The sequence below is a fragment of the Oncorhynchus nerka genome, linkage group LG21, assembly GCF_034236695.1.
Source record: "Oncorhynchus nerka isolate Pitt River linkage group LG21, Oner_Uvic_2.0, whole genome shotgun sequence".
Lineage (NCBI taxonomy): Eukaryota > Metazoa > Chordata > Actinopteri > Salmoniformes > Salmonidae > Oncorhynchus > Oncorhynchus nerka.
In genome coordinates this window covers 13,088,170-13,097,114 of record NC_088416.1, presented here as the reverse complement: position 1 = coordinate 13,097,114, position 8,945 = coordinate 13,088,170, and positions in this window count along the sequence as shown.

The following is an 8,945-nucleotide window of genomic DNA, read 5'->3' as shown; positions in this document are numbered from 1 at the left end:
TGTGTTCTCTGGTGTGATATAATGCTGCTTAGCTTAGTAAAACTCTTCCCACATTGATCACAGCTATAACTTTTCTCTCCTGTGTGTATTATCTGGTGTGATATCAGGTTGCCCAGCTGAATAAAACTCTTCCCACATTGAGTACAGGAATAAGGTTTCTCTACTGTGTGGATTCTCTGATTAATTGTAATGCCTGCTGATGAGGTGAATGTCTTCCCACAGTCAGAAACGGTGAATTATCTTCCCTGTGGGTCTCTGCTGGTGTTTATTGAGTTCCGATCTGGAGAGACTCTTCTCTGCCTCGTCAGCATCATGAGGTTGTTGAGGCTCCCCAGAGGATCCACGATAGTCACTTCTCTCTCCTGTGTGAATGAGAAAGGCATACAGATGGTTAAAGGCCCACAACAGCAGAAATCCACTGTAAAGGGTGATGCCAACAGCGTAGCCATGATGTTGTCCAACAATTGACGCATGTAATGAATGTTACAATTATTTGACAATTGTCTTAAGACAGTCAAGTAAGAAAGTCCTATTTTGTCTTGTTTTCACATCAATATCAACATCGATGATTGTAGGCTAGAAGAAAGTTATTAAAGTTGTTGAAGTCCTAAGCAGTGTGCCAGACGACTTGATCTCAATATAAGCCCCTTTCTGTGTTTGCTAAAATTGCAGCATGAGGGCGATGCGCACGCAATTTGATTGCAGAAACCCCTCTCTGCTAATGAGGAAACCAATAGTTATGGATGTAGTATTTCTGGTAATGAGAAAACCACTAGTTATGGATGTAGTATATCTGGTAATGAGGAAACCACTAGTTATGGACATAGTATATCTGACTGGAGCAAAAATGGTGAGCAAAGATTAGAGTTTTTCACAAAGTATTCTGAATATTACAGTGCAAGATCAGGAGTGCTACTTAAGAAAACTCACATTAAGCTCTGTGTCTATTGACTAATTCACCACCATGGCGGAAAACTCAGGAGAGTTCTCATAGGCTGACAGCAAAAATAGCCTCCATTTACAGGTTGATTATGAATGCATTTCACATTACTTTTGGATTATAATTGTAAGGCTGGTTTGAATGTCCTGTGTGTTATTGTGTTATTGTTGCAAATCAACTGCTTTATACTTAAGAAACACTTAAACCAGTAAAATGCTCTTTGGCTAGCTTTGCCATCAGCCTGACAATGAGGGTTCGTCCACTAAGTGTTTAACAAATTGGCCCATAACCTCACCTAACAATAACATAGACCTACTGTAGGACCCATAACTTCACCTAACAGTGACAAAGACCGACTGTGGGACCCATAACTTCACCTAACAACATAGACCTACTGTAGGACCCACAACATCATAGACCTACTGTAGGACCCATAACTTCACCTCAACCTCCCCCTGACAGCAACAACCATCTTATCAAATACATTACTGCCAAGATAATGGAAATCCATTAACGCCAAGATAATGGATTTCATTGCCCTTGACAATCAACCGTTCTCTGTAATCGAGGATGTGGGCTTTCGCCGACTGTTCGAGCACCTGTACACACTACCAAGTGGGCGCTATTTTACAGATGTTGCCCTATCGGAGTTACAGTCTTGTTAAAACTCACATCCATGAGTTACTTGCTATTTGTGTCACCGCTATTAGCTACGTGCGTCACCGCTATTAGCTACGGACGTCACCGCTATTAGCTACGTGCGTCACCGCTATTAGCTACGGGCGTCACCGCTATTAGCTACGGGCATCACCGCTATTCGCTACGGGCGTTGCCGCTATTAGCTACGTGCATCACCGCTATTAGCTACGGGCGTCACCGCTATTAGCTACGTGCGTCACTGCTATTCGCTACGGACGTCACCGCTATTAGCTACAGAAGTCACCGCTGTTCACTACGGGCGTCACCGCTATTAGCTACGGGCGTCGCCGCAATTAGCTACGGGCGTCACCGCTATTAAATACGTGCGTCACCGCTATTAGCTACAGAAGTCACCGCTGTTCGCTACGGGCGTCACCGCTATTCGCCTCGGGCGTCACCGCTATTAGCTACAGAAGTCACCGCTGTTCGCTACGGGCATCACCGCTATTAGCTACGGGCGTCGCCGCTATTAGCTACGTGCATCACCGCTATTAGCTACGGGCGTCACCGCTATTAGCTACGGGCGTCACCGCTATTAGCTACGTGTGTCACCTCTATTAGCTACAGAAGTCACCGCTGTTCGCTACGGGCGTCATCGCTATTAGCTACGTGCGTCACCGCTATTAGCTACAGAAGTCACCGCTGTTCGCTACGGGCGTCACCGCTATTCGCTACGGGCGTCACCGCTATTCGCTACGGGCGTCACCGCTATTCGCTGCGGGCGTCACCGCTATTAGCTATGGGCGTCACCGCTATTCGCTACGGGCGTCACCGCTATTCGCTATGGGCGTCACCGCTATTTGCTGCAGAAGTCACCGCTATTCGCTACGGGCGTCACCGCTATTCGCTACGGACGTCACCGCTATTCGCTACGGGCGTCACCGCTGTTCGCTACGGACGTCACCACTATTAGCTACGGGCGTCGCCGCTATTAGCTACGTGCATCACCGCTATTAGCTACGGGCGTCACCGCTATTAGCTACGTGCGTCACCGCTATTAGCTACAGAAGTCACCGCTATTAGCTACAGAAGTCACCGCTATTCGCTACGGACGTCACCGCTATTTGCTACGGGCGTCACCGCTATTCGCTACTGGCGTCACCGCTATTAGCTCACCGCTATTCGCTACGGGCGTCACCGCTATTCGCTACGGGAGTCACCGCTATTAGCTACAGAAGTCACCGCTGTTCGCTAAGGGCATCACCGCTATTAGCTATGGGCGTCACCGCTGTTCGCTACGGGCGTCACCGCTATTAGCTACGGGCGTCGCCGCTATTAGCTACGTGCATCACCGCTATTAGCTACAGAAGTCACCGCTGTTCGCTACGGGCGCTACGTGCATCACCGCTATTAGCTACGGGCGTCACCGCTATTAGCTACGGGCGTCACCGCTATTAGCTACGTGCGTCACCGCTGTTCGCTACGGGCGTCACCGCTGTTCGCTACGGGCGTCACCGCTATTCGCTACGGGCGTCACCGCTATTAGCTATGGGCGTCACCGCTATTAGCTACGGGCGTCGCCGCTATTAGCTACGTGCATCACCGCTATTAGCTACGGGCGTCACCGCTATTAGCTACGGGCGTCACCGCTGTTCGCTACGGGCGTCACCGCTATTCGCTGCGGGCGTCACCGCTATTAGCTACGGGCGTCACCGCTATTAGCTACGGGCGTCACCGCTATTCGCTACGGGCGTCACCGCTATTCGCTGCGGGCGTCACCGCTATTAGCTACGGGCGTCACCGCTATTCGCTACGGGCGTCACCGCTATTAAATACGTGCGTCACCGCTATTAGCTACAGAAGTCACCGCTGTTCGCTACGGGCGTCACCGCTATTCGCCTCGGGCGTCACCGCTATTAGCTACAGAAGTCACCGCTATTAGCTACGTGCGTCACCGCTATTCGTACGGGCTCACGGGCGTCACCGCTATTAGCTACGGGCGTCACCGCTATTAGCACGGGCGTCACCGCTGTTAGCTACGGGCGTCACCGCTATTAGCTACGGGCGTCACCGCTATTAGCTACGTGCATCACCGCTATTAGCTACGGGCGTCACCGCTATTCGCTACGGCGTCACCGCTATTCGCTACGGGCGTCACCGCTATTCGCTACGGGCGTCACCGGGCGTCACCGCTATTCGCTACGGGCGCCGCTATTAGCTACGGGCGTCACCGCTATTAGCTACGGGCGTCACCGCTATTCGCTACGGGCGTCACCGCTATTCGCTACAGGCGTCACCGCTATTCGCTACGGGCGTCACCGCTGTTCGCTACGGGCGTCACCGCTATTCGCTACGGGCGTCGGGCGTCACCGCTATTAGCTACGGGCGTCACCGCTATTAGCTACGGGCGTCACCGCTAGCTACGGGCGTCACCGCTCGCTACGGGCGTCACCGCTATTCGCTACGGGCGTCACCGCTATTAGCTACGGAAGTCACCGCTATTCGCTACGGGCGTCACCGCTATTCGCTACGGGCGTCACCGCTATTAGCTACGGGCGTCACCGCTATTCGCTACGGGCGTCACCGCAGCTACGGGCGTCACCGCTATTAGCTACAGAAGTCACCGCTGTTCGCTACGGGCGTCACCGCTATTCGCTACGGGCGTCACCGCTATTAGCTACGGGCGTCACCGCTATTAGCTACGTGCATCACCGCTATTAGCTACGGGCGTCACCGCTATTAGCTACGTGCGTCACCGCTATTAGCTACGGGCGTCACCGCTGTTCGCTACGGGCGTCACCGCTATTCGCTACGGGCGTCACCGCTATTCGCTACGGGCGTCACCGCTATTAGCTACGGGCATCACCGCTATTAGCTACGGGCGTCACCGCTATTCGCTACGGGCGTCACCGCTATTAGCTACGGGCGTCACCGCTATTAGCTACGGGCGTCACCGCTATTAGCTACAGGGTCACCGCTGTTCGCTACGGGCGTCACCGCTGTTCGCTACGGGCGTCACCGCTATTCGCTACGGGCGTCACCGCTATTCGCTACGGGCGTCACCGCTATTCGCTACGGGCGTCACCGCTATTAGCTACGGGCGTCACCGCGCTACGGGCGTCACCGCTGTTCGCTACGGGCGTCACCGCTGTTCGCTTCAGCTACACCGCTAAGTACACGGGCGTCACCGCTGTTCGCTACGGGCGTCACCGCTGTTCGCTACGGGCGTCACCGCTATTCGCTACGGGCGTCACCGCTATTCGCTGCAGAAGTCACCGCTATTCGCTACGGGCGTCACCGCTATTCGCTACGGGCGTCACCGCATTCGCTGGGCGTCACCGCTGTTCGCTACGGGCGTCACCGCTGTTCGCTACGGGCGTCACCGCTATTCGCTACGGGCGTCACCGCTATTCGCCTCGGGCGTCACCGCTATTCGCTACAGAAGTCACCGCTGTTCGCTACGGGCGTCACCGCTGTTCGCTACGGGCGTCACCGCTGTTCGCTACGGGCGTCACCGCTATTCGCTACGGGCGTCACCGCTATTCGCTACAGAAGTCACCGCTGTTCGCTACCGCGGGCGTCACCGCTGTTCGCTACGGGCGTCACCGCTATTCGCTACGGGCGTCACCGCTATTCGCTACAGGGCGTCACCGCTGTTCGCTACGGGCGTCACCGCTATTCGCTACGGGCGTCACCGCGGGCGTCACGGGCGTCACCGCTGTTCGCTACGGGCGTCACCGCTGTTCGCTACGGGCGTCACCGCTGTTCGCTACGGGCGTCACCGCTGTTCGCTACGGGCGTCACCGCTGTTCGCTACGGGCGTCACCGCTATTCGCCTCGGGCGTCACCGCTATTAGCTACAGAAGTCACCGCTGTTCGCTACGGGCGTCACCGCTATTCGCTACGGGCGTCGGGCGTCACCGCTGTCGCTGCAGAAGTCACCGCATTCGCTACGGGCGTCACCGCTGTTCGCTACGGGCGTCACCGCTATTCGCTCACCGCTACGGGCGTCACCGCTATTCGCTGCGGGCGTCACCGCTATTCGCTACGGGCGTCACCGCTGTTCGCTACGGGCGTCACCGCTATTCGCTATCGGGCGTCACCGCTATTCGCTACGGGCGTCACCGCTGCAAAAGTTACCGCGCTAGAAGTCACCGCTGTTCGCTACGGGCGTCACCGCTTCGCTACGGGCGTCACCGCTTCGCTACAGGCGTCACCGCTGTCGCTACGGGCGTTAGCTACAGAAGGGCGTCGCACCGCTGTTCGCTACGGGCGTCCCGCTACGCGCGGAAGTCACCGCTGTTCGCTACGGGCGTCACCGCTATTCGCTACGGGCGTCAAGTCGCTACGGGCGTCACCGCAGAAGTCACCGTCGCTCACCGCTGGGCGTCACCGCTGTTCGCTACGGGCGTCACCGCTATTCGCTACGGGCGTCACCGCTGTTCGCTACGGGCGTCACCGCTATTCGCTACGGGCGTCACCGCTGTTCGCTACGGGCGTCACCGCTGTTCGCTACGGGCGTCACCGCTGTTCGCTACGGGCGTCACCGTCACCGCTGTTCGCTACGGGCGTCACCGCTGTTCGCTGCGGGCGTCACCGCTGTCGCTACGGGCGTCACCGCTATTCGCACGGGCGTCACCGCTATTCGCTACGGGCGTCACCGCTATTCGCTACGGGCGTCACCGCTATTCGCTGCAGGCGTCACCGCTATTCGCTACGGGCGTCACCGCTGTTCGCTCGGGCGTACGGGCGTCACCGCTATTCGCGCTACGGGCGTCACCGCTATTCGCTGCAGGCGTCACCGCTATTCGCTACGGGCGTCACCGCTGTTCGCTACGGGCGTCACCGCTGTTCGCTACGGGCGTCACCGCTGTTCGCTACGGGCGTCACCGCTATTCGCTACAGAAGTCACCGCTGTTCGCTACGGGCGTCACCGCTGTTCGCTACGGGCGTCGCCGCTATTAGCTACAGAAGTCGCCGCTGTTCGCTACGGGCGTCACCGCTGTTCGCTACGGGCGTCACCGCTGTTCGCTACGGGCGTCACCGCTGTTCGCTACGGGCGTCACCGCTATTCGCTACGGGCGTCACCGCTATTCGCTACGGGCGTCACCGCTGCAAAAGTCACCGCTTCGCTACGGGCGTCACCGCTGTTCGCTACGGGCGTCACCGCTGTTCGCCACGGGCGTCACCGCCGCTACGGGCGTCACCGCTATTCGCTACGGGCGTCACCGCTACGGGCGTCACCGCTATTAGCTACAGAAGTCACCGCTGTTCGCTACGGGCGTCACCGCTATTAGCTACGGGCTTCACCGCTATTCGCTACGGGCGTCACCGCTATTCGCAATGGGCGTCACCGCTATTAGCTACAGAAGTCACCGCTGTTCGCTACGGGCGTCACCGCTATTCGCTACGGGCGTCGCCGCTATTAGCTACTACGGGCGTCACCGCTATTCGCTACGGGGGCGTCACCACCGCTGTTCGCTACGGGCGTCACCGCTGTTCGCTACGGGCGTCACCGCTATTCGCTACGGGCGTCACCGCTGTTCGCTACGGGCGTCACCGCTGTTCGCTATCACCGCAGGCGTCACCGCTGTTCGCTACGGGCGTCACCGCTATTCGCTGCGGGAAGTCACCGCTATTCGCTACGGGCGTCACCGCTATTCGCTACGGGCGTCACCGCTATTCGCGCTACGGGCGTCACCGCTATTCGCTACGGGCGTCACCGCTGTTCGCTACGGGCGTCACCGCTATTCGCTACGCTACGGGCGCTACGGGCGTCACCGCTGTTCGCTACGGGCGTCACCGCTGTTCGCACGGGCGTCACCGCTGTTCGCTACGGGCGTCACCGCTATTCGCTACGGGCGTCACCGCTATTCGCTACGGGCGTCACCGCTATTCGCTACGGGCGTCACCGCTATTCGCTACGGGCGTCACCGCTGTTCGCTACGGGCGTCACCGCTATTCGCTACAGGCGTCACCGCTATTCGCTGCAGGCGTCACCGCTATTCGCTACGGGCGTCACCGCTGTTCGCTACGGGCGTCACCGCTGTTCGCGCTACGGGCGTCACCGCTGTTCGCTACGGGCGTCACCGCTATTAGCTACGGGCGTCACCGCTGTTCGCTACGGGCGTCACCGCTGTTCGCTACGGGCGTCACCGGGCGTCACCGCTGTTCGCTACGGGCGTCACCGCTGTTCGCTACGGGCGTCACCGCTGTTCGCTACGGGCGTCACCGCTGTTCGCTACGGGCGTCACCGCTGTTCGCCCGGGCGTTCGCTGCATCGGGCGTCACCGCTATTCGCTACGGGCGTCACCGCTCGCTTCGCTACGGGCGTCACCGCTATTCGCTACGGGCGTCACCGCTGGCCTACGGGCGTCACCGCTATTCGCGCGGGCGTACCGGGCAGAAGTCACCGCTGTTCGCTACGCTGTTCGCTACGGGCGTCACCGCTGGCTACGGCGTCACCGCTATTCGCTACGGGCGTCACCGCTATTCGCTACAGGCGTCACCGCTGTTCGCTACGGGCGTCACCGCTATTCGCTCGGGCGTCACCGCTATTCGCTACGGGCGTCACCGCTGTTCGCTACGGGCGTCACCGCTGTTCGCTACGGGCGTCACCGCTCGCTCGGGCGTCACCGCTGTTCGCTACGGGCGTCACCGCTGTTCGTCACGGCGCGTCACCGCTGTTCGCTACGGGCGTCACCGCTATTAGCTACAGAAGTCACCGCTGTTCGCTACGGGCGTCACCGCTATTCGCTACGGGCGTCACCGCTATTCGCTACGGGCTTCGCTACGGGCGTCACCGCTATTCGCTACAGAAGTCACCGCTGTTCGCTACGGGCGTCACCGCTATTCGCTACGGGCGTCACCGCTATTCGCTGCAGAAGTCACCGCTATTCGCTACGGGCGTCACCGCTGTTCGCTACGGGCGTCACCGCTATTCGCCTCGGGCGTCACCGCTATTCGCTACGGGCGTCACCGCTGTTCGTCACACCGCTGTTCGCTACGGGCGTCACCGCTATTCGCTACGGGCGTCACCGCTATTCGCTACGGGCGTCACCGCTATTCGCCTCGGGCGTCACCGCTATTAGCTACAGAAGTCGCCGCTACGGGCGTCACCGCTGTTCGCTACGGGCGTCACCGCTGTTCGCTACGGGCGTCACCGCTGTTCGCTACGGGCGTCACCGCTGTTCGCTACGGGCGTCACCGCTGTTCGCTACGGGCGTCACCGCTGTTCGCTACGGGCGTCACCGCTGTTCGCTACGGGCGTCACCGCTGTTCGCTACGGGCGTCACCGCTGTTCGCTACGGGCGTCACCGCTATTCGCTACGGGCGTCACCGCTGTCGCTACGGGCGCACCGCTCGC